The sequence below is a fragment of the Nycticebus coucang genome, chromosome 21 (genome assembly GCF_027406575.1).
Source record: "Nycticebus coucang isolate mNycCou1 chromosome 21, mNycCou1.pri, whole genome shotgun sequence".
Classification (NCBI taxonomy): Eukaryota; Metazoa; Chordata; class Mammalia; order Primates; family Lorisidae; genus Nycticebus; species Nycticebus coucang.
The window spans coordinates 2807638-2832697 of NC_069800.1; the positions used below are offsets into that span (position 1 = coordinate 2807638).

Sequence of the window (25060 nt, forward strand, 5' to 3'; positions counted from 1 at the left end):
CACTGTGGGAAGACAACTGGAAAGCCAGGAAGTCTTTTCCTTTTCCACTAGATAAGCTGATGCTTGCTGAGTCCAAGCCTTAGAATTGACCCTCCCCACCTGGGCCAGGCACTATTCTAAGGATGTCACATGCGTTAACTCTTGTATTCCTGGAAGGAAAATAAAACGAAGAGTCTGTTGCTTCGGCAGAGAACAGAGCACAGTCAAATTCAAACTCACACGAGACCTTTCTCTCTGCTCTCTATTCATGAACCAACCAAGGCCAAGATCCCACTTTTGCTAGTTCATTCGTTCAGCTTCCTCAGCCTACAGAAAGGTTTTACCACATGGAACCAAATAAATGAACAATTTTAGGTCACATTTGCCTCATACATTTCCCTTAATTAGCTTCTGATTCCTGCATTAAAGGAAGATTTCTATTTCTATATTTCTACTTTTGCTTCTCAAAAGGGGGAACATTATTACTCTGTTCCCTCAAACAAAAGGGGTTCTTGGACCACACATCCCTGTGTCTCCATCAGCCTTTGAAGTTAAGAGTTCGGATTGCAGTGGCTCATACCTGTAATCCCAGCATTTGGAGAAGTTGAGGCGGGAGCATCGCTTGAGGCTAAGAGTTCAAGACCATCCTGAGCAACATAGTGAGACCATGTCTCACCAAAAAAATAATACTAATAACCAATTATTAGCTGGGCATGGTGGTGGATGGTAGTCCCAGCCACTTGGGAGGCTAAGGCAGGAGAATTGTTTGAGCCCAGGAGATGAGGTTGCTGCAGAGGAGGAGCTCTGATGATGCTATTGCACTCCAGGCAGGGCAACAGAGTGAGACTCTGTCTCGAAAACAACAACAACAATTCTGGAATTTCAAAGCTGAAGGAAATCTGGGGGCTAAAGTACAACTGAAGGGTAACATAGATAAAATACAGCTGCCCCATTTTACAGATAATAGCAATAGTTATCATTTATTGAATGTGCAAGACACATTTTATTTATTTATTGGTGAATGTATATGTGTGTATGTACATTATATATGCTATATCTATATAGATGTAAACTGAGACTCAAAAGGGAAATGGGATGGAGATTACAACACTCCTTTGTAGACAGAACTAGGATTCAAATTTAGGACTCTGGTCTCCAAGTCCCCTGCCCCATGCCAGCCAAACCCCCACCATCAATTCACCATGGCTGACAGGGTACAAACCCCTATGGGGACATCCCAGTGGAATTTTAGGTTATGTCCCTAATCCCCTAACTGCAGTGATACCTGTCCCCATCCCTAGAATTCTGGGCTGTGACCACACTGATTGGTTCCTGCTGTGGATTAAATTTAGTCCCCAAAAGATATGTTGAGGTCCTAACCGCCTCCCTACTACCAGGAACTGTGGAACTGTGACCGTGATTGGAAACAGGGTCTTTGCAGAGGTGATCAAGTTAAGATGGGGTCACACTGGATTAAGAGGGGCACTGATTCAGTGACTGGTGTCCTTGTAAAAATATGGGAATCAGGACACAGATAGAGACACAGGCATGGAGGTAATGTGCTGGGATGGCAGAGGCAGAGACTGAAAAGCTTCACTGAGGGTTGCCAGTTTCTACCCAGATGCTAGGAAGAGGCACAGAGGGCTTCCCCGCTGTGGGTTTCAGGGGAGCGTGGCCCTGCTGACAGCTTGTTTCTGGACTTGCAACCTCCGGAACCTACAAGATCGTAAGTTTCTGTTGTTCTAAGCTCCCCCCACACCCTCAGCTCCTTGTTACTGGCAGTCTTAGAAAATGAGCAGAGCTCCCATTTCTTCTAGTGACCATAAGAGTGATCAGTGGCAGCTTTGGGAACTCACACTGTAGCAACCCAGAGATGCAAAGCCAAAAATAAAAGCTGATTTTAAAATACAGAAAGGTAGAGATATCATTTTTTATAAAGGAAGCGCACCTCACTAATGAAGCCCAGCCTCTGCAGACCCTGTGGGCTGCAGCATCCCCTCTGGGCCCCTTTCCCTGTAATTCGATGTTGGATCTGCAGCACCAAGTTGAGACAGCTTCCCTGACACCATGCTAATGAGTTCACAAGTCAAGTGGCGTGTTGGGAGATGCATGGTCCTTCCAAAAGCCTGAAGAAGAACCCAGCATAATGTGATGCCACAAGCAGCCAGGGCTAATGGGAGACAACTCAGGAGACAAGAGGCTTCAGTCAAAGCTGAGCGGCAGGGAACTGGAGTGACAGTTAAGGATTTTTAAGGATGAGGCTGTTAGACAAAACACAGCTTAGAAATGTTTCCCTCAACTGAACAATGGAAATAGACCCCATTTGGTGAGTGCCTTTAGTATGCTAACCTCCTCTCCAACATTAACATGCCTCACCCTCACAAAACTGCACACATGGTAATGTACATCCAGTTAAAAGTGGTCAAAGGCGGCCCAGAGAAGGTGAGTAGCTTTCCTGAAGTCACACAGTAGAAAAGAGGACAAGGTTTCTAACTCAGCCTGACTAAACACAAAAGTATCTTCCTACCTCACCACCTTGAAGTTCCAGCTTTTAGGCAGAGCTCTGAGGCTTTACAGCTTCCACCAACAAGCTCATGAAATAGACAGAAAATTGTTTAAGCTCTGGTTGTCTACAGACTCTTGCCTAGTCACTTGCCCAAGGCCATGGTCTGGCCAAGCTGGGGCTCAAGGTCTAGTTTTTTCAATCCCTGTCCATTTACCTCAGGACAATTCAAAAATAGTTCAGGCATAGACAGAGAGAAGAGCCTGAATTTCCCAGTCAGATATACCCCCAGATCTGCTGGTGTATCTTGGGCAAGTAACTTACCCTCTCTGGGCATCAGAGCTCTCATCTGTGAAAAAGAATCCTACTCTACCAAGAAGGGTTGTTGGGAGCAACTCTCTCAGTCATTCAACAAGACCTCCTGTGTGCAAGTACACTGCCAGGACAGAAGTTCCCAAACTTTCTCAACTCACAGCGCCCTGGCTGTCGCAGAAATTTTTCACAGGTTTCCTAGGCCAAAATGCCTAACAGTTGCCATTTATTATGCAGTTAAGTTTAAACAACATAATGAGTAATTAGTAGCCATTTGGAAAAGTAATGCATAGTTTTCTTTTAGAAAAGAAAAATGAAGTTTTTCATACTTAACAACATTACTGCTACAGGGATATATGCACCTGTTGAGCCATGCAAAAATTCCCAAACTTTGGGATCAGACTGGACTCCACCACCCTAGCGTGCTTTTCCATGTTGATTTTGTCACAATTCTTGCTTTTTAGCACAGCAACCACAGAAAACCCAGCTTTGCCAAGGAGGGGCTTTATCAAAAGAAACTGTGAGCTATCAAAAGAAACTTTATCAAAAAGAACTGTGCCTCAAAGGCACCTGCAGTCCCAGCTATTTGGAAGGCTGAGGCAGGAGGATTGCTTGAGCCCAGAAGTTCGAGGTTGTTTTGAGGTAGGCTGAGGCTACAGTACTCTACTCAGGGTAACAGAGTGAGACCATGTCTAGAAAGAAAGAAAGGAGGGAGGGAGGAAGGAAGGGGAAGGGGAAGGGAAGGAAGGAAGGAAAGAAGGAAGGAAAAAGAAAGAGAGAAAGAAAGGAGGGTAGATCTATCCATAAGGCCATCAGTCCAATTCACCTGAATTCTTTAGGGGGAATAGGATGGAGTCACATCAGTTACAATCACAACTGTTTATAACCAAAGACCAGTGGTTTTCAACCAGAGGCAATTCTGCTCCCCTGGGGACATCCGCCAGTATGATTTCTGGAGACATTATTGGTCACCACAACTTGCAGAGGGTGCTACTGGCACCTAGAGGGTAGGGACCACTGATGCTGCGAGGCCCAGGACAGGCTTCACTACAAAGAATTATCCAGACCAAATGTGAAGGGCATCAAGGCGGAGATAACCTGTCTCAGATGATCCTTTTTCAAAGCAAGACCACATGTCACTGCACAGTCATGTCTCAGCTGAGAATGAGGTCGTGGTCCAGCCCATTTACCAGCAGAGACATAAGGTGATTCACCCAAGGTCACACAGCAAGCCCAAACCTCCAGTTCCAAATTCAATTTACTTTCCATATCACTCTCCTGCCATCTTCTGGGCACTGAAGATGCACACAAAGGCCTTCAAGGAACTGATTCCTGACAGGGAGAAATTCCATGTGACATCCGTCTCAAAAACTCTTACTGATGGTTGGCACGACATCGAATCAGACTGACTTGAGAGCCAGAGAATCCTCAGCTTAAATCACAGCTTGGCCTTCCTGTGGGATTGTCACAAATAAGCCCCACCTGAGGGACTCAGTTTCCTCATCTGTAAAATGGGCACATGGTGTGGTAGTTAACAATAGAGTAGGTTGAACCCTATCTCTATCCCTCCCTAGCCTGTGACCTTTGACAGGTTACCCAACCGTTTTGTGCTTTCTTTGCCTCAGGTATGAAATGGGGATGATGATGATGATAATATCTGTGCCTTGGGGTTGTTCTGATAATTGAGTTTATAGACAAACAATTCAAAATAGTATCTGGCTTGGGGGATGCTCTCAGTAAATGTTGGCTATTTTGGTCTTGATTGCTCTAACCTTCAAAGATTTGGGGGAGGATTAGAAATAACATATGCAAATCGTCTAACACAGAATGGATGTTGAAATATTTTGGAAATTGATGAATAAATTAATGAAAATGATAAATCAATTTGTTAATCATGCCAAGACACCAAAGCATCGGTGCCAAGCTTTAGAATTGCCTGGAGAGTTTTAAAGAGCATACACTGGGGAACTAATTAAATTAAATTACCTTAGGGGTTGGGGGCAGAGCCAGGGCACTAGGTAACCCAGGGTGCTGTCAATATCCTCCTTTGCATACAAATCTAATAATTTATCCTTCATCTGCTTTCTGCCTTCTGAGGGCCAGGACAGTGCCTGGCACAAGACTGGTAGCAGGACATATCTGTGGAATACTCCATTAACATACTGTTGTCAAGTTACACAAAGGCAGGGGCCATGTCAGTTTTGCTTATCATTGTAAGCCCATGCCCAAGACCAGTGGTTGGCACACAGAAGATAATCAATAAATACCAGGCTATTAATTAATCTGTTAATGTATGAAAGAAAATTTCAGGGAAAATGACAAGGCAGTGGTTCCCAACCTGTCTAGCACCAGGGACCAGTTTCATAGAAGATAATTTTTCCATGGGCTGGAGTAGGGGTGGAAGTGGGGGTGGTTTGGGGGTGATTCAAGCACAGAGTATATAATGAAATAATTGGACTACTCACCATGGCTGAGGATAAGTGAGCAATGGAGAACAACTGTAAATACAGATGAAGCTTCTTTCACTCAACTGTTGCTCACCTCCTGCTGTGCAGCCCAATTCCTAACAGGCCGGGGACTGGTATCAGTCTCAAGGCACAGGGTTGGGGACAGTAATATAAAGGAATCTTTTCCTGTTTATCACTGCCATCTGCTGGTTACTTTGCTGCAATGCAAGTAATATACAAGGGTTTTGTCAACTATTCACCTATTTTCTGGATATAAACACAGTACACAAAATTTGACATTTGACGTTATTTTCACAATATTTAATAAGTTGTGTGTCTAAGTTTGTCCAACAAGGTCAAGATTTCTTTTCTTTTTTTAAAGTTCAGATTAATATGATGGTATAAATGATTAGGTTACACTGTTTGTATTTGTACGATTAAGGTCAAGCTGTAGTTGAGCCCTGCACCCGGGGGTGGGCTGAATACCCTTACCTTGTGCACATTATGTGACAGCCTACCGATCTTCCCTACCTCCTCCCTCCTCACTCTTCCCCCCACTTGAATTTAGTTGTTTTTCTCTCATGTGGGGGTGTAGTTGTTTGTCTATTGGTTCATATTAGTATTTCACACTATGGATACCTGGGAATATCACAAAGCTACAGATACTGGCCTGGATGTGGAGAGAATGGAACATTTTTATATTGCTGGTGGGATTGCAAACTAATACAGCCTCCTTGGAAAGAAGTATGGAGAATCCTCAAAGAGCTAAAAGTAAACCTTCCATTTGATCCTGAAATCCCTGAAGAAGAAAAGTCCTTTTACCATAAGGACATTTGCACTAGAATATTCATCACAGTTTAATTCACAATTGCCAAGAGATGGAATCAACCCAAGTGTCCATCAACTCATGAATGGATTACACTTGGGATTTTTAAGAATCACTGTGTAGCCGGGCGTTGTGGCGGGCGCCTGTAGTCCCAGCTACTCGGGAGGCTGAGGCGAGAGAATCGCTTGAAGCCCAGGAATTGGAGGTTGCTGTGAGCTCTGTGAGGCCACGGCACTCTACCGAGGGCCATAAAGTGAGACTCCGTCTCTACAAAAAAAAAAAAAAAAAAAAAAATAATCACTGTGAAGCCACCAGTGTCCCCAAGAGGAAGCCTCCTCCACCCCAATGAGAGAGAAGGAAGTTTCTCCTCTGTGCTTCTCCAGCACAGCTATTATCTCTTTGGGTTGCAATGACTGGAAAACTGCTCCCTATTCCCCACTAGACTGACTTCTGGGTGAATAGAAACCATGGTTTTTGAATTCACCCCTCTATACCCAGTTCCCAGCTCAGTCCTGGCACAAAGGTGCTGCAGAATCTACAGGACCAGAAAAAAAAAAAAAAAGTGAATTCTGGACTCTGAAAGTTCATGAACTGTGAAGTACAGAGCACGGGGCTGCATCTTCCAGGAAGGATTATATGGTGGTGCCCACCTGGCTTTAAACCTGTTCATGCCCAGATGAACATTTTTTTGCTTTATTTGGCTAAGAAAATGAGAAAAATGAGAAAAAGACTAATATTTGAAACCTGTGATTATAGAAATATTATTATGTGGGGTGAGTCTAAATTATATAGCACAATTTAAATGGAAAAATAAGTCAATAGAAATTCAACAAGTATCAAGGCAGTGGCTCTCAACCTGTGGGTTGCAATCCCCTTTTAACAATGAAAATACATTGCATCATTAGGAAGATTGAGAATCACTGTATTAGGGAAACAATAGTATAGTTGATATGAGACTAGACAGCAATTATAAAGCTCATGAAAATAATTCACGTTTATTGGGTACTCATTATATGCTGCTCTTCTCATGTTCATGAGCTAGTAAGATCCCTCATAACAGCCCTGTGAGATAGCCCATTTCACAGATGAGGAAGTTGAGGCCCAGAGAGGTTAGTTATGCTCACAGACACACAACTAGAATACAAATCCTCAGCCCTCAGACACTTGAGCTCAAGCACTTCTCCTCTGTAATCTTCCTTTAATTGAAATGATATGTGGTCTTTCAAGAACTATTTATTGGGCACCTCCTGTGTACCAGGCTACCAGGGACAGAGCAGTGAATTCACCCAGGCTGAGGACCAAAGATTTTTCTCAGAATATTTTCAGAGGAAGCTTTAGAACACAATAGTCATTGGGTCCCATTCATAATGCCGTTCGTGTTTGTTATAGAAATGATGGAGGCCCCCCACTTAAAAAATAACATATCAAAACATAGACTGGAAAAAATAAAAATGAAATTCTCCCTTCCTATATCCCATCCCTACCCAGGCACACTTGCAAGTTAATCATTCCTTGCCAGCCATTTTGTGTCTCATCCAGAAACACATCATGGGGTGTTGCGTCAGAGGGGCCTGCATGATTGATTTAAGGAAGGCCTGGTGACTTGATTCTGGGCTTAGACGCAGAAGCCTGGCTTCCTCTCCAGCTTGATCTGGAGAGCCGGGGTGGGGGGTGAACTTCAAGTGTAGGGAGATCTTCATTAAATGGAAGGATTAGCCTTGATCAAATATCAGCTCAACCATTTGGAGCCTCATCTCTGGGAGTGTTTTCGAAAGAGAAATGTATACAACATCTCTGCCTGTCTCACTCAACTATTCTCACAGCCCCTCCCCTCAGATATATCAGGGGTCCCCTTCAGGCTCCCAGAGTCTTGTGAGTTTCTCTCTCTTATAGCACCTGCTATTTTTAATTAAATTGTCCATTTACACATCTGTTTGGCCCCTTGGGTCACCCAGGCCATGAGCTCCAGAGGGCAGGAATGGTGTGTGATTCACCTCCTGACCCCTCTGTTGGATGCATTGCCATGCATGAAGTAAGCACTTATATTTTCTGAATAAATGCATGAGTGCCTGCCAGAACATATTTATGTTGTCATACAAGATACCATTCTAACTGCACAGTGACCTGGAAAGTTCCATTCCATAGTCTAACTTCTAGGCTGGTTGGATTTCCAGGGTGGGAAGAAAATAGTGAAGATGGTTACTGAAGTATACAGGAAAATCGTTCAATCTCAAGAGCAGAAGTCAGGTTTCTACTGACTCACCCATTGGAGGGTGAGTCTTATTAGTGGTGATAACTTAATACTAACACATATTCGTTCACTGATTCATTCATTTATTTTCATTGGAAACGGTGATAGGCCATTAAAATGCCTACCAGGCCAGGTAAGTGAAAGAGAATAGGGAGTGGTAGGGATTGTGGCTAAAATAAAGCATGTTCCTGGTCTAAGGGGGCACAGCCAATCATTGTCATGTGATTTTGTGAGCCCAAGATCATCCAATCTTCCAGTGTTTCAAAAGAAGCCAGAAATCTAAATTATTACTTGAAATATTCTTACCTGTCAAAGCTCAGTAACTATTCCCTTAATTTACATTGCACTAGCTAAATAGAGTCTACAGATGCATTATAGTCACACAGAAAAAAATTTGAATCGTGACCTGTCTTACACTGTGTTCTTCAAACTGTGAGTTCAGGGGGGCCAGGCATTGTATCTGTATCATTCTGTGTCTTCAGTGCTACCTATGTGCTGGCCCATAATAGCTGCTCCATAAACCCATAAACGTGTATAGACTGAATAAGTGAATGCTTTCTATGAATTAGGCATTGTGCTGGGCACTGGGGTTCCTGACATGTGCCCAGTCTGGGAAAGAGGTGCAGAGATGAGAGCCAAACCATGCTAGAAAAGATTCTGATACCATAATAGAGATATAGAGGTTTGTGCAGGTTATAGAAAAGAGTTCCAAATTGAGAGGAATTCATGCCATTGGGGGCAGATCTGGGTCTTGAGGGAATTCTTGAGATTCAAACTGCAAAATAAGATGCTTCAAACCATATGTTATTTGTTATCTTATAGTTTCTGTGGGTCAGGAAGCTGGGCACACCTTAATCGGGTCCTCTGGTGTGGGAGCTCTCACCACAGAAACCCTAGGGATGAGTCTCTTCTGAAGGTTTGACAGGGGAAGGACCCACTTCCATTCTCACTTGGTTGCTTTCAGGATTCAGTTCCTTACCAGCTGTTGGCCAGAAGCCACCCTCAGTTCCTTGTCCTTTCCATAAGTCAGTTTACAGAGTCAAAAACAATTATTTCACTGAAGAAGTAAGAGAGAATCTGCTAGAAAGACAGAAGTTACAGTTCTATGTAACATGACAGAAAAGGACATCCCATCCCCTTTGCCATATTCTGTTAGCTAGAAGCAAGTCACAGGTCCCACCCACACTCAGAAAGAGTGAGTTCCAGGAGGCAGGGGTTATTAAGAGTGTCTTAGAGCAGAAGTACCCAGCCTTTTTTGGCACCAGGAACAAGTTTCATGGGAGACAATTTTTCTATGAACTGGGTGGGGGGTGGTTCAGAATGATTCAAAAACATTACATCTCCACCTCAGATCATCAGGTTTTATATTCCCATGAGGAGCATGCAACCTAGATCCCTTGAATGCACAGTTTACAGTAGGGTCAGTGCTCTTATGAAAAGCTAACACCACTGCTGATCTAACAGGAGGAAAACTCAGGTGTTGATGCAAGTGATGAGGAATGGCTGTAAACACAGATGAAGCTTTACTCATGCATTCGCCTGCACTTATCTCCTGCTATGCAGCCCTGGGGGTTGGGGACTGCAACTTTAGAGTATGACTACCATATTCCCTATAGATGAATAGAAAAAGGATGTTCCAGGCAGAGGGAACAGCATGAACCAAAGCACCAAAGGGTAAAATAGTGTCATCCATCTGGCAAAATGCAACTAGTTCAATGTGAGTTAAAGATTGGTCAGAAAGGGAGGCAGGAGATGAAACAAAGCCTTAAGAGCCAAATCTAGAGAAAGTGTGTCCCCTCAAGGTACATCAGAATCATCAGACAAGATATCAGCCAGCCACCTGCTCCATGTCCTATATCAAGGATCTACAGGGTTGAGATACTGAGAAGCTGGGAAAGTACACTGGTAAGTTTGCAAAACTCCCTCAGATGTTACAGGAATATGTTGATGCAGCATGCCATTCAAAAAGTTTTACTAAACAAGCTGTGGACAGAAACCCATTTCATCTTGTGTCTCTGAACTACTGATGGCAGGTGCCAGATGTGACATTTGAAGGCATGGGTCTTTTTTTTCTTTGAGACAGAGTCACACTTTGTTGCCCTCAGTAGAATGCCACAGTGTCATAGCTCACAGCAACCTCAAACGCTGTGCTCAAGTGATCCTCTTGCCTCAACCTCCCCAGTAGCTGGGACTACAGGCACCCACCACAACACCTGGCTACTTTTAGAGATGGGGTCTCACTCTTGCTCAGGCTGGTCTTGAACTCCTCTACTCAAGCAATCCAGCCACCTCATTGTCCCAGAGGGCTAGAATTTCAGGTGTGAGCCATTACACCTGTCCAGCCTGGGTCTTCTTAAGTCAAACCAAGGTCCAGAAGAAAATTATCAACTGCTTTAGGATTCAATGTAGAGAAAGTGGAACCCCTGCACACTGTTGGTAGGAATGTAAAATGCTGTGGCCATTGTGGAAAACAAGGCAGCAATTCCTCAAAAAAATAAAAATAGAATTACTATATAATCTAACCATTTCTCTCCTGGGTGTATACACAAAAGAACTGAAATAAGGGTCTCAACAAGATAAGTGTACACCCATGTTCATAGCAGCCTTATTCATAGTAGCCGAAAGGTAAATCAACCCATGTGTCCATCAGTGGATGAATGGAAACACAGTATGTGGCATATGCCTACAATGGAATAGTAGTCAGCCTTTACAAAGAAGGAAATGCAGGCACATTTATGACATGGATGAGGCTTACAAACATTATGCTAAGTGAAATAAGCCAGTCGCAAAAGGACAAATACTGTATGATTCCCCTATATGTGGTTTCTGGAGTAGTAAATTTACAGAGACGGAAAGCAGAATGGTGGATGCCAGGGACTGAGGGGAGAGTCAAATGGGAAGTTGTTTAACACTTACAGTGTTTCAGATTTGCAAGATGAAAAGAATCCTAGAGATTGATTGTACATTGTAAATGCACATAACACTGTTTAACAGTACACCTGAAATAGTTCAGATGGGAAATTTTTTATTATGTAGATTTTACTAAAATTTAAAAAAAAATTTTTTTGAGACAGAGTGTCATTTTGTTACCCTCCAGTAGAGTAATCTGGTGTCATAGCTCACAGCAACCTCAACTCTTGGGCTCAAGCCATTCTCTTGCCTCAGCCTCCAGAGTAGCTGGGACTACAGGTACCTGCCACAACGCCTGGCCATTTTTCGAGATGGGGTCTAAGCCTTGTTAAGGCTGGTCTGTAACTCATGAGCTCAAGCAATCTGCCTGCCTCAGCCTCCCAGAGTGCTAGAATTACAGGTGTGAGCCACTGTGCCCAGCTAAAAAAAAAAATAAAAAAAAAATAATAATAAAACATATTTTAGATATTTTAGTATTTGTAGTCCTGTATGGAAAGAAGTGTTGGCTGGTTGCCTCTTCCAGATGAGTACTAAAAAAGAACTAGATTACATTCAGGGACTGGAAGGGGTTAACCATGCAGGTTCAACTGTCCAACAAGTCTTAGGCTACCAGCGACTTTGTGCCTGCAGTGAGCAAAGTAGCCAACAGATGGCAGTGTGGGCTCAATACTTGGAGGCATTTGTTGCAATGTTACTCTGTCCCAAAATCTTATCTTCGAGCTTACCTTAAAGTCTCATCTCCAGTGAGGGAAACAAACATTCAATAATTCAGCACCAACCAGTGTGGGAAGTGCTGGTGTGGAGGAAAAACTTAAAAGACTGGTAACTCAGTAGTAGGAGGCACCAAGATAGGCCTCCTGGAGGAGGAGAAATAAGGACTGCCCTGGCAGGGTAGGTGTAAAGTGAGATACAGCAAGAATATTGTGTAATTAAAGCATCCATCATTTGTTGATCAACTATAACATGCCAAGAACATCCTAAGTATTTTCTTACTTATTTTATTCAGTCATTCAAATCCATGTGAGAGAGGTCCTACTATTATTCCCATTTTGCTGATGCTGGCAGTCACTCAGCTAATAAGTAGCAGAAACCACATTTTAACCCAGATTCCACAGCCCAGTTCATTCTACCATGACCACGTGTCATCTGCACCTAAATGTGGCAGAGGGAAAGGTTGAGTTTGAGGAATAGCGAGAACTCAATGCTGGTGGGGTTGTAGAGAGATGACACTGGAAAGGCTGGCCACATTGCTTCAGACAGGCTACATATGAGTAGGACCCCACAGAGATTGGCATCATCTCATCAGAGATACTTTTGGCTTGCATTTCAGCGGAGGAGTCCCTAGCATGTGCCAATCCAGGATTGCCTGAAAATGGATATCAAATCCTATACAAGCGACTCTACCTGCCAGGACAGTCTCTCACCTTCATGTGCTATGAAGGCTTCGAGCTCATGGGTGAAGTAACCATTCGATGCATCCTAGGACAACCATCCCACTGGAATGGCCCACTGCCTGTTTGTAAAGGTAAAGAAGTCTTCTCTGCACACGGGGGCCAAGGGGCCAGAGATGTCAGGACTGGTCCCCAGGGTTTCCAAACTTGCTTTAAAAAGCTGGGCTACTGTACTTCATTAGATCTAAGATGTCACCATGATTTCATGCACTACTGAGAAAGAAAAAAATTACTGCCAATTAAACTATGACACCATATCTTCTCCTAGTTATAGCATTTCTATTTTTGCCTCAAAGGAGCTTTTTCAAGCTCAGATCTTTATGTTTTGTCACACTTTTGAAAACGTTAAAATGAAAATATAAACAAAATAAATCTTCCCCACCTTCAGAGTCTTGCGTTTTGAAATCATTTTTGACTCAGAGACTTCAGAGTCCTTTTTTCCCCCCCATTCAATATGGCCCGATTCCCTAAGGCAGAATTCCTCAGGAAGGTCCTTTTTTTTTTTTTTTTTTTTAAAGTAAAGTCTTTGGTAATAAGGGTTTGCAATTATGTGGAAGCAGGGCTTGGGACAGGGTAAGGCAAGATAGGTGTGGAAGCAAAAAAAAAAATGTAAAGAGAACCTGAGTCCTGTGATGTACGGTCCTCCTCGAGAAACAATTACCTCCTTACATTTTGTGATCTAGACGTCTGTTTTGTATCGCCCAAGTATTGGCCCTGAGAGCCAGCCTGCTCTGACATCCGCTTAGAGAACGTGGCTTGAATATTTCCCACCTTCTGCGCCCACTCCCCGCAACCACTTGATTCCCGTAGGTTCCAAGCACTCCCCTAGCGCTTGCAAGATGTCTCAAAGCGCTCACACTCGTTCTGCGAACGCGCGCGGGGTCTTGCGCTCCACATTGGCCCACACAGGGTCTCATGAGCGCCTCCTAGTGGCAACGATTACAACACACCGTTGATTTAAAACAGACCTCCCCCCATCCCCCACGCCCGCACCGCCCAATAGGGAAGATAGAAAAATGGGGAAATTGCACCTGAGAATCCATGAAAAAAATACTTATCATTGAAATGAAGTTGTGACCTCACAAGTGAAATTTGTATCTGTTTATCTGGGCTTTTGCAGCGTAAGGTCAGTAATAATATCCTAAATATGTTCAATGTTTTAGGCCAGGGGATCTTAACCTTGTGTGGTGTGAATACACCCTGGAGAATAGGCAAAAAGCTCTGAATTCACTTCCGGGGGGGGGTGCAGAAACATGAAGTTTCACATTTCTGCTTGAGGATCTCTAACTTCTGTGGATCCCTGAATGCCTTATTCATGAACCCCAGCTTTAAGACTTAAAAATACTTTTTCAGTTGGCTTTTCCATTCCTAGATATAGGTCCAAAAGAAATGAAAACTGGTATTCAGACAAACGTGTACATTAACGTTTATGGCAGCATTATTCATAACAGCCAACAGATGGAAACAGCTTTTTTTTTTTTTTTTTTTTTTTTGTAGAGACAGAGTGTCACTTTATGCCCTTCGGGTAGAGTGCCATGGCATCACACAGCTCACAGCAACTTCCAACTCCTGGGCTTAAGCGATTCTCTTGCCTCAGCCTCCCGAGTAGCTGGGACGACAGGAGCCCGCCACCATGCCCAGCTATTTTTTGGTTGCAGTTCAGCCGGGGCCGGGTTTGAACCCGCCACCCTCGGTATGTGGGGCCGGCGCCTTACCGACTGAGCCACAGGCGCCGCCCCTGGAAACAGCTTAAATGACCATCAGCTGCTGAACAAATAAGCAAAATTTTGGCATATTCATGCAACATAAAAAAGATGGGCAGCGCCTGTGGCTCAGTGAGTAGGGCGCCGGCCCCATATGCCGAGGGTGGCAGGTTCGGACCCAGCCCCGGCCAAACTGCAACAGAAAAATAGCCGGGCGTTGTAGTCGCAGCTGCTCGGGAGGCTGAGGCAAGAGAATCGCGTAAGCCCAAGAGTTAGAGGTTGCTGTGAGCCGTGTGACGCCGCAGCACTCTACCCCAGGGCGGTACAGTGAGACTCTGTCTCTACAAAAAAAAAAAAAAAAAAGAAAGAAAGAAATATAGTACTAATATACACTACAACTTAGATGAATCGCAAAAGCTTCATGCTAAGTGAATAAAGCTGGACACAAAAGGTCAGATATCAATTTCTGTGAAATATCATATCCAGAGCAGGTAGACCCACAGAGACAGCAAACTAGTGGTTGCCCAGGGCTTACAGGTAGGAGCGGGCAGTAACCGCTTAATGAATACAGAGGATTCAAAAAAAGTCAGACCATAGTGTCCTCTGTATTTTGCTTTTTCTCTGCTTGGCAGAGTCATTTAAAAAAATAAGTTTTTCAAACACATGGCTCCATCTTTTTTTTCTTTTAACCGCTACCCACCAGTTCACACTATACATGTTTCTCAATGTATCAGTCTTTTTTTATCTGTTGATAAGGCTCCCAATTCTCTTCTGGGGTTTTTGTTTGTTTTGTTTCGCCAAAAACATCCTTGTACATGACTCTTGGGTGCTGGCAGTTTCCATCCTGTAGAACCTAGTTCTTAAAGCAGGCCTGATGTTGTGGCAAAGACCTGAGAATTCCAGGCTGTTGTGGATGGTGCCAGACTGTTTTCCAGAATTAGAGTGATCCACCCCCCCCCAATGGTGTGTGATAATGTCCATTTCTCTACATCCTCACCAGCACTGGAGGTTATTGATTATTTTTGAAGTTGTCAATCTGATAGGAAAATGCAAGTGCCATCAGAAAATACACAAGTAACCAAACAACAGGAAAAAGTTTTTAAATATTTAGTTTTACAGGCTGTCCCTGAAACCTCTATTTGCCATTCTGTGGCAAACCTCTATTACTATCCCTTGAATCCCCACCAGGTGATCACTGCCCTTTACCTTCATCCACAATTATGACATAATTCCCAGCAAGTAAGTGTCTTGGGAGACCCCTATACCTTGCTGCCATATCCATTTCTACTCCAGAGGTCCTTCTCTCCCACCACCAACTCTAGAAGGAAACGATGTGGGGTCTGTGACTTTATGATCTGGATTGCAGAAGTGATTCCCTGCCAATCTGAGACCTCCCAACTAGGACTCAGGGGCCCTGGACTCCATCCTAAGTCATCTATGGACCATCTGTGTCACCATGGGGGAGCCACTCTCCCTCTCTGACCTTAGTTTCCCTTTGTATGAAATAACTGAGTGAGCCCAGATCGGTGTTTCTGAAGAAGAGTCAGTGGACTGGCCTGCTTTATCAGAATTACCTGGGGGGCTGGGGAGACCTATAGGAGTTCACCTCCAAAAATGCTACCACCTTGGCAGGTCCCAGAAAGGGCTCAGAAACCTTCATGTTAACATGTTCTCCATGGGGTCATGGACTTGGGGCTCCAGGAGATGTAAGATCCAATGCCTCCTCATTCTAAGATACTGTGGACATTCACGGGCTCCCACTACTCAACCACAGTCAAACACATGCCTTGGGTGGGTAGCATCTGCCTCAATCTTTCCATGTTCTTGATGCCAAAGCCCCAGCAATGCCTGTACTTAACTGTCTGCTTTTCAACTGCCTTTACTGTCATCACATGATGATGACAAGGACATAAATCAGAGAGTAACATTAAACAAGTCACTAATTAGGAAGTCTTAGGATTTCTGGAAGAAACGCTCCTTCTTGTTGGTATATTTTTATGCTCAGCAACTGTGATGACTTTTATTCCAAAACATGGGCTGCCAGCCCCCAGCATTTTGAACCTCCAGAGAAGTTTTACAAAAATTATAAATGAGTGAAAGTAGTTTTATGTGAAATACAAAGATCCTAGTCAAATAAATGTGGGGAAAAAATGAGATTAGAAAGATTTACATAAATATAGGAGGTGCCAAAAAGTGTATGCACAATTTAAGCAACCTTGTAAGTAAAATCGATGATTTGCAGGTAAAATCAATGTACATAGGTAACATGTCTAGGTACACTTGACCAGTAATGGTACCTTCCATTCAAAACTTGGAAAAGTAACACACACACAAAAAAACACTTAAAATATGTATACATTTTTTGGCATCCTCTATATATACCTCAAAGTAGGAAAATAGTTTGACTTCCATCTGGATTTAATAAAGATCTAGAGCCTCATGATTCATGGGGGCTTTGTCCCACATGAAAACCATGAAACAACCCTAACCACAAGAGAAAGTTGACAAGTCCCAATTTAAATCCTGCCTCCATCACTCAGAGGCTGTGTGATGACAGAGAAGTTGCTTCACTTCTCTGAACCTCTGCTCTTCTATAAAATGGGATGATAACGGTAGCACCCTAACGAAGTCACCGTGAAGGTTAGAGGAGCGAGTGTATAGAGAACAATACTGGACAGGTGGTGAGTGTTCAGGAACTACCTGCTATCACCATTTTGGCTCATGTCTTATGCATCTTATTTTCTCTTGGCAACTTATGAAGTGAATATGCCCTGACATTTCACAGACCCTCGTAGCTCAAGATAAGTAAAAACACAGCAGTAACTTCAGCAAAGTGTGGCATGGGCTTTTGCATCTAAATTTGGGGTGGAGGGGGCTTCATTTCATGCAAACAGAGTAAGTTCACTTTACATTGACCAGTGCTTCCTGATTTCTCTTTCAGTTAATCAAGACAGTTTTGAACATGCTTTAGAAGGTGAGTTTCAGAATAATAAAAATCCAATAAATCAATCTAATCATAGAAAACAAGGACAGGCCTTTGAATATCTTCATCCAGGAGCTTAAACATAATAAATAATACATTTTGCCTGGACACTGTCAAAGATTATTTCAAAACAAATAATATCCTAAGAAGAAAAAAATAATAATGGGACTTGCAGGTCAGGGTCCTAGCTATAACCTGGAAGGGACGTGGCACCAGTTCTATACATGACAGTGACACTGATGTGAGAAAAGTTGAGAGTACACAGGAAAGAGAAAGCGTGAGGGAGACATACCACTGTTGGAAAACTTTTTGTGATGCTGTTGGGGGGAGCTGGGTCCAGGGACATCTCGCCTTCCATGCTGAGCATCTCCTGGTTTCTGGTGGGAAAAGTTTGCCCCGGCTGCATTCTATGGTCCATATTTCCCCTGGGTCTTTTTTCTTCTCCAAGATACCAGTCCCTTTCCCCTTCTTCTCCTTGTTCCTGTTCTCCTTTTACTGGGAATTCCCAAGTGACCTTTACTAATGTGGACCAGATCTTTCAAACTCTCCAGGATTTTATTTTTGTTCTGTTTTCATTCTGCAGTTCTTTCCCAGAGCATTTTGTATGCCTTGTCACCTCTGTTAAATTTGGTATAAAACCATTCACCCAAGCTGAGAGATCGGAAAAAAACATACACTGTCATCTACAGTTTCATTTTTTTAATGTTGCAACCCATTAAGCAGTTTGTATAATTGTTTCTGGAGTCATCTTTAGCTTTCTGACGGTAATGAGTTCGCTCGGAAACCAGGGGCTATGTGGATTATGTTTCATCAGTCGCTCTTACTGGCAACAGACAATGTTTCCATCCACGCAGGCAGAGCCGAGTCCCTAGTATAAGGAAAGGGAAGAACATGTATCAGTCACTCCACTTGGAAAATAGAGGGCATTTCGTGTTAATCTCCACTCAGAGCATCCTTTTTCCGTCTTTTGCCAACCAATGAAGCATGAGAATATCTCAGACGGCAACCAATGAAGCATGAGAATATCTCAGATGGCTGCCGTTGCTCAGAGATTATGAGCACCATCGTAACATTTTGTGCTCAGGCATTTATCGCGGGTGCTAGGATTGATTTTTCAGACCTCATGAAGTGGCAGTTAATGGATTACAGATTGGTGTACAGCTAAGCTCTGTTAGATGGGACCATGGAGAATGGCAGAGGAAACCCAGAGGCCAAGTTTCTAGAAGAAATGTGGGGTTCCCCCATTCAAGCTGTGCTGGGCAAAACACACCCACTCCCCACAAACATCAGGAGGTAGCAGGAGCCTCCAAGGTCAGCCCAAGAATGTGAAGCAGTGGCCTCTGAGAATCAAAACTGGTTCTACACAGTTGGGTGTCACTGGGGTATGAAGACGTGACAGGTGTCCCAGCTGCTGTTCTGGCTGCGCACAGCCTGCTCCTGGAGAGTGTGACTCGGTAGTTCTGGGAGGCGTCCACCAGTCTGGGTGCAAGAGCTTCGCCTCTCCAGGTGAGCAGCCAGGGGTGGGAAACCCTGCTTAGAGACCTGGCGTCTGGCCCCCAGCACCACCCACCTCACGGACGTAGGGGCAATCTGACCCTGCCCACCACTCCTGAGTCTCAGGTCCAGACCCCTTCCTCTTTCCCCTCTCCAGTCCATGAAACATCCAGTAAATGTGACTTCTCAGATACTGCATTTGGGGTTTTTGCCAAGTCTTCTTTTGAATTGGATTTTAACCATATTTCAACTATGGTTCCCCCAGAAATGAGCATGGCATGATCAGGGTTCAGCAGTATTAATTCTCCTCTGCCCCTGTGGCCAGCCCACCCAAGGATGAATCTGCGCCCCATTGCAAAGAACCAGCACTCTTTCCTCCTCTAGAGATGGTTCTTGAAAATCTAAGGTTCTGTGATGCCAGCTCTTTGAGTGGTGCAGAACTGGGAAGGTGGATGCTCACCTGGGAGCCAGGGCCCTGTGTGAGAAATGAGGATCTCATTGGCTCCTGTGTTCAGTAGCAGAAGCAGCAGCGGAGATGTCGCTGAAAGGTGGAAACATGGCCCTGGCTATCTTCATCCCAGTCCTCATCATCTCCTTACTCCTGGGAGGAGCCTACATTTACATCACAAGGTAGGGGACTGAGGGGGCTTCCAAGCACTTGGCACACTGGGGGACTGGGCAGTTCACCCACTGAGACTGAGGATCTCCACCTGCAGCTTGGGGACAGCAGCATGGGTGTGATTGTAGAGATGGTGAGATTCAACTCCACTGTATGAGATAAATATTTACACTGGGCACCTACCAGGCCTCCATGAGTGCAAAGCAGCAAGTAAGACAGACTTCAAGGAGCTTTATAGTTCAGAAAGGACATAGACGTTGCACATCGCTGGGCACAATGACTTATCCACTCCTTCATTCAAGAATTTATTCAACAAATATGAATTGACTTCCTTATTGTGCCCCAGACATTGTCCGAGATATTGAGGATCATGTAACTTGCATTTGATAAAAAAAGAAGATATTAAACTGTAACTAGGATAGTCACTAATTCATTCAAATCCACAATTATTTAATGCCTACTATATGCCAGGAAGTTTTCTGTACTCTAGAAACATTGTTTGAGAACAAAATAGAAGAAAAACTTTGTCTGCGGAGGGCTCAGGTTCTAATGGGGGAAGACAGAAAATAGGCAAAGTACATAAGAACAGCATATAGTATATTAGGAGGTGATAGATGGGGAAGAGAGGAAAGGGGGTTCTGGAACAGAAGTGGTGGTTACATTTTAAATGAGGTAAGTAGAGGAAGCCCCATTGAGAAATGACGTTTGAGCAAGGACTTGAATGTGATTAGTAACCCATACAGATATGTGGGAGAGGAAGGTTTCAGGCAGAGAAACAGCATGTGCAAAGGTCCTAAGGCAGGCATGTGCCTAATATAAGTTTCTCCTGACCTCACAGGGCTCACAGTTTAGTAGAGCAAGAGGATAGTAAGTACAAAAATAAATGATGACACACCAAGATAAACCCAGTGGAGAAAAGAGATAGGCTGCAGTGTGTAACAGAGGAACTACCTTTAAATAGGTGGTCTCTGGTTTCTCTTCAGAGCAAATAAATCTTTCACCTTTTAAAATAGGTGGTCACAGAGGGCTGCTCGAAGGTGACATGGCATATAGAAGGTGCTCAATGAAAGCTCATTATTGCTGTTGTTACCCTTTAATAAGAGGGACTTGGATTACCTTACAGATTAAGCTCCACCCCTTCCCCAGTAAGGGGAGGTCACAGGCTTTTGTTGTCGCGGCCTGGGTTACAGGTTGAGAACAATTATGATTTCTGTTTGCACCTCACTAGGATTCTCGGGGCTGTTTGCACACATCCTCGTTGTCACTCATGGAGGTGCTGCTGCTTGGGAATTGGCACTGACTCTTCACGTTCTGATACCATGGTGATGCGTCTCGCAGTCAGGGAGTAACTTCTCTCTCACTCTGTCTCTCCCCCAGACGTCGCTATTACTCCAGCCTCCGCCTGCCCCTGATGTACTCCCACCACTACAGCCAGATCACTGTCGAAACCGAGTTTGATAACCCCATTTACGAGACAGGGGTGAGTTCCTTCCTCTTTGCTCTGAATGAACGCCCTCATGATGAAATCAAAGGTTTCATTTCCTTTTGCTGACAAGAGGCAAACCCAGTGGTCCTATCCCATCATCACTAAGACCCCTACAAAGATAGCTGGTGGGAGAACCCAGCTATCTTTGAAAGGAGTCAGAGCTGATGATGGGCCTCTGAGGCTCTTCGTCTCAGCAGAACACTCACAGAAAGAAGGGTCTGCACCCAGAGAGGGGCCATGATGGGTCAGTCAGTGCCCAGGGGTGCAGCACTTCCACATATCCTGCTACGGTCCCCCTCCTTACTACGTTGGACATGTAGTAAGGACATGTGTGCCACATGCCTGCACCTCTGAGTGGCAGGCCCTGCGTCAGGTACTGGAGACACGGTCATCAGTCAAATAGACATCGATCCTGCTAGCAATGAGCTTACAGTCTCACAAAGGAGAAAGATATCAATGAATCAACTACTGATAATAATATGCACTGTGTGCTGAGTGCTTTAAATGCATCATCTCCTTAAATCTTTGCAACTCTTTGCAATAGGTTCCAACAGTATCTCTGTTTAATTATTGGGGTCACTGAGGACCAAAGATAGGAGAAGATGATTTGGCCAAGGTTGCACATGGCCAGAATGCACAGTGGCGCCAGGATGCAACCCAACCTGATGCCCTCAATCATTATGTTATCCTGCCCCACCTTGAACCTCAAAAATCAAATGTGCCAATAAATACTTGTGTTTTTATAAATCATGATTTTTTAGGACTGTGAAAAAAATGGACAGCTTTCTATGAGGGCATATTTTGAGGGACACGGGGAGAATGTTGGAGAAGACATTGTTGAGAAAGTGATGGTCAAGCTGAGATGTAGGAGGTGGGCGAAGAAGGGACCAGGGAGGAGAGAGAGCACACAGGCACATATGAGAAACCCAAAGGCTGAACATGCCTTTTCAAAACCACAGACCTTCAAATTCACTAGATGGGTCATTATGAAAGTTCTGAGATACATAAAAATCAAGAAATGTGAAATCCACAGGAACAGAAACAAATGGAACCCTCCCAGCAACACCAACAAGATAAGCAAGTTGAAACCTGCACGCGTGAATCTGAAAGGACGCGGCTGACTGTGTTTCTTGGGAGTGAAATAATGGACCGTAACACAGTCTGTCTCAAAACTTCTGTAGTGACCTACATTTAATCATCTCCCAATATTTGAGGGAAATAACCTTGACTTGTTCCTTGTCCCTGATACGTTCCCCGCATCCCACCTCCTCTGATCTCCCCTATTAATTATCTATTATCTATATTAATATCTAGTAATATCATTACTAACAATATTATTACAAATTGAGGGGCCTAGGCTCAGCACCTGTAGCACAGTGGTTACGGCACCTGCCACATAAACCAAGGTTGGTGGGTTCGAACCCACCCCAGGCCAGCTAAAACAGTGGCAACTGCAATAAAGAAAAAAAAATAGCTAGGCGTTGTGGCAGGCGCTGTGGTCCCAGCTACTTGGGAGGCTGAGGCAAGAGAATTGCTTGAGCCCAAGAGTTTGAGATTGCTGTGAGCTGTAACGCCTTGGCACTCTGGCAACATAGTGAGACTCTGACTCAAAAAAAAAAAAATTGGGGGGCCTAAAACAATACACATTTATGATCTCATAATTTCTAGAGATCAGGAATCCAAGTACAATTTAGGTGAGTTCTCTGCATCAGGGTTCACAGGTTACATCAAAGCATCAGCTTCAGCTATGGTCTCATCTGAGGCTAGAGCAGGGAAGGAGTCACTCCCAAGTTCATGCAGTTGCTGATAGTTAGAAGAGTTCTTGCAAGTTCATGCAGTTCTTTGCAGGTGGTTAGAAGAAGGGTCTCAGTTTCTTGCAGGCTGTCATCTAGAGGCCAGCTTCGGTTCCTTTCCATGTGGGCCTCTCTCGACAGCACCTCACAGCATGGTAGTTTGCTTCTTCAAAGCAAGACAGAGAGACAAAAAGAGAAAGGAAGGAAGAGACACACCTTACAAGACAAGTCAGAATCCTGTGTCACATACACAGAAGTGACATCCTAGCACCTTAGTATTCTATTTATTGGTTGGAATCAAGTCACAGGTCCTGCACACCCTTAAGTGGAAGGTACCACACAAGGCCGTGCACCCTGCAGTGGGGGGCAGTCCACCAGAACCACCTTAGAGTCTCCCGTACCATAGATGGGACTGCACATCTGTGTTGACTCGGCAGGAACTAGAGACCTGTCGTAAAGCATGTAACAGTGACCACTTCCAGGGCTGACCGATGACTTCTTGTATCTCTCAGCTCTTTGTCCCTGGGGTCTAGAATACATTAGGCGTACTGCATAAATATTGGAGAACTCGAACTTGTTGCTGCACACACACACACACACACACACACACACAGCCATCATTGCAGTGGCATGTGTTATTTTTCATTCTTGTTGCTTACTTACAAATCTTGAATAAAAGTCAGCCTGATGAAAAGAGACATGTTTCAAGACTAGACGTTATTAAAACGTCGTCAGTAGAGTAAAAGACAATCCCAAAATTCACTGGCTGAAAGCTGCAAGCATTAATTTGCTCATCAGTGTGTAGGGCAGTGATTGAAGCTAATTTCGGCTGGGTGGTAATCCTGGAACTGGCCTGCTGGTGACTCAATTCTCCTGTGTGTCCTTCACCTTTCTGTAGGGATTAAAGGCCTGCAGAACGTGTCCTGTTCATGGTGATGACAGAGAAGCAGACACAGAAAAAAGAAGCACACATGCCCTTTTCAAGCAGCTGGCATGTGCCATTTCCCCCTAAACCATTGGCAAATGCAAGGTGGGGTCAGGGTGGAAGGGCACTGCAAAGTCACAGCCAAGGGCATGGACACAGGAAGGTGTGAAGAAATGGAACCATCAGTGTGTTACTCTACTACACAAGATGTAACAAATCTGTGCTTCTCTCTTGCAGGAAACCAGACAGTATGAGGTTTCCATCTAAAGAGAGCACGGAAGAAGGGGACTTACAGATATGAACACAAATACAACCTCCTCAAGACATCCATCCAGAGACCATGTGGCATTTGATGGAAACCCCGGAGTGTCAACTGTCTTTTCTTTAGACTCTTTCTTGAAGATTTCTTGTTTTCTTCACTGTATTTATTATATTTAAAAAAAAAAAAAGTGAAATAGGTGTGGTTTGGATGTATTGTGGCCATAGCCAAATTCATGTTACAGCCTCAATGCTGAAGGCAGGTGGAAGACTTGCAGCAGCCAAAACAGAAAACAGCAGGTCAGGTGTTTCCCATCAGTCATGCCATGCTGAGGCTGCATCAAATTGCGCCCTCTTTAGGATCCATGCCCTAAAGAGGTGTTTTTAGGACAAATCTCAGTCCCAAGATTAGGTTGGAAAGGATTAGTAGCTCTTGTTGGCTTTGCACAGTTTGGAATTTAGCACGGGTGCTTACACCCATTTTTTAAGGTCTGCTCCGAAACAAATGCTGTGTCCTTACTTCCAGTTTCACCAGCTTCTGCCAGGGTTTGCCTCATGCCCTCCCTCTCATGGTCCCGAAGGCAGCAAAGGTGTTGCATAAATGTGGTGTTTTACCAACATTGCCTCACTGGACAGTGACAAATTTTTTTTAAACTTGTTTTTTCTTTGCTAAAAAGGTGATAAATGACAAAAAGGAGAAATTCTAGAGAAAATGAGAGATTTGAGAGTTGCGATGAAGAACTGGGCGAGGGGGAATGTTGGGTGAGGGGATTGAATTAATAAAATGTTCTTTTCTTTGACACTCCATCAAGGATGAAAGAGGAAGTAATTTATGTTACAAGTGTCAGAATCCATCGTCTTGTTCAGGAGGCCGTGATGTGATCATAAATCTACAGGCTTGGAGGCACGGGCCGACTCACTCATATAGTTATTAGGGCTTGTGTGGGAGGGAGAGGAGCCGCTGTGTTCTTAAATCCAGGGGTGAACTCTGTTTTTCTCCTGGGCTTCTGGAAAGTCTTGACCCTCAAAACAGAAGAAATTCAAGCACTCTCTTTCTCTAAAAGGAGTCACCTTCAGGAATAAGTAATTTGGCAGGGAGAGTCCTGTGAGAAGGAACTTC

At 44.1% G+C, this 25060-nt stretch overlaps 1 pseudogene; it reads left to right on the forward strand.

The window, feature by feature from the left end:
• LOC128574181 (seizure 6-like protein) overlaps positions 1 to 24824 on the forward strand; it is a 77512-nt pseudogene extending 52688 nt beyond the window's left edge.
• The last annotated feature ends 236 nt before the right edge of the window (positions 24825 to 25060 follow it).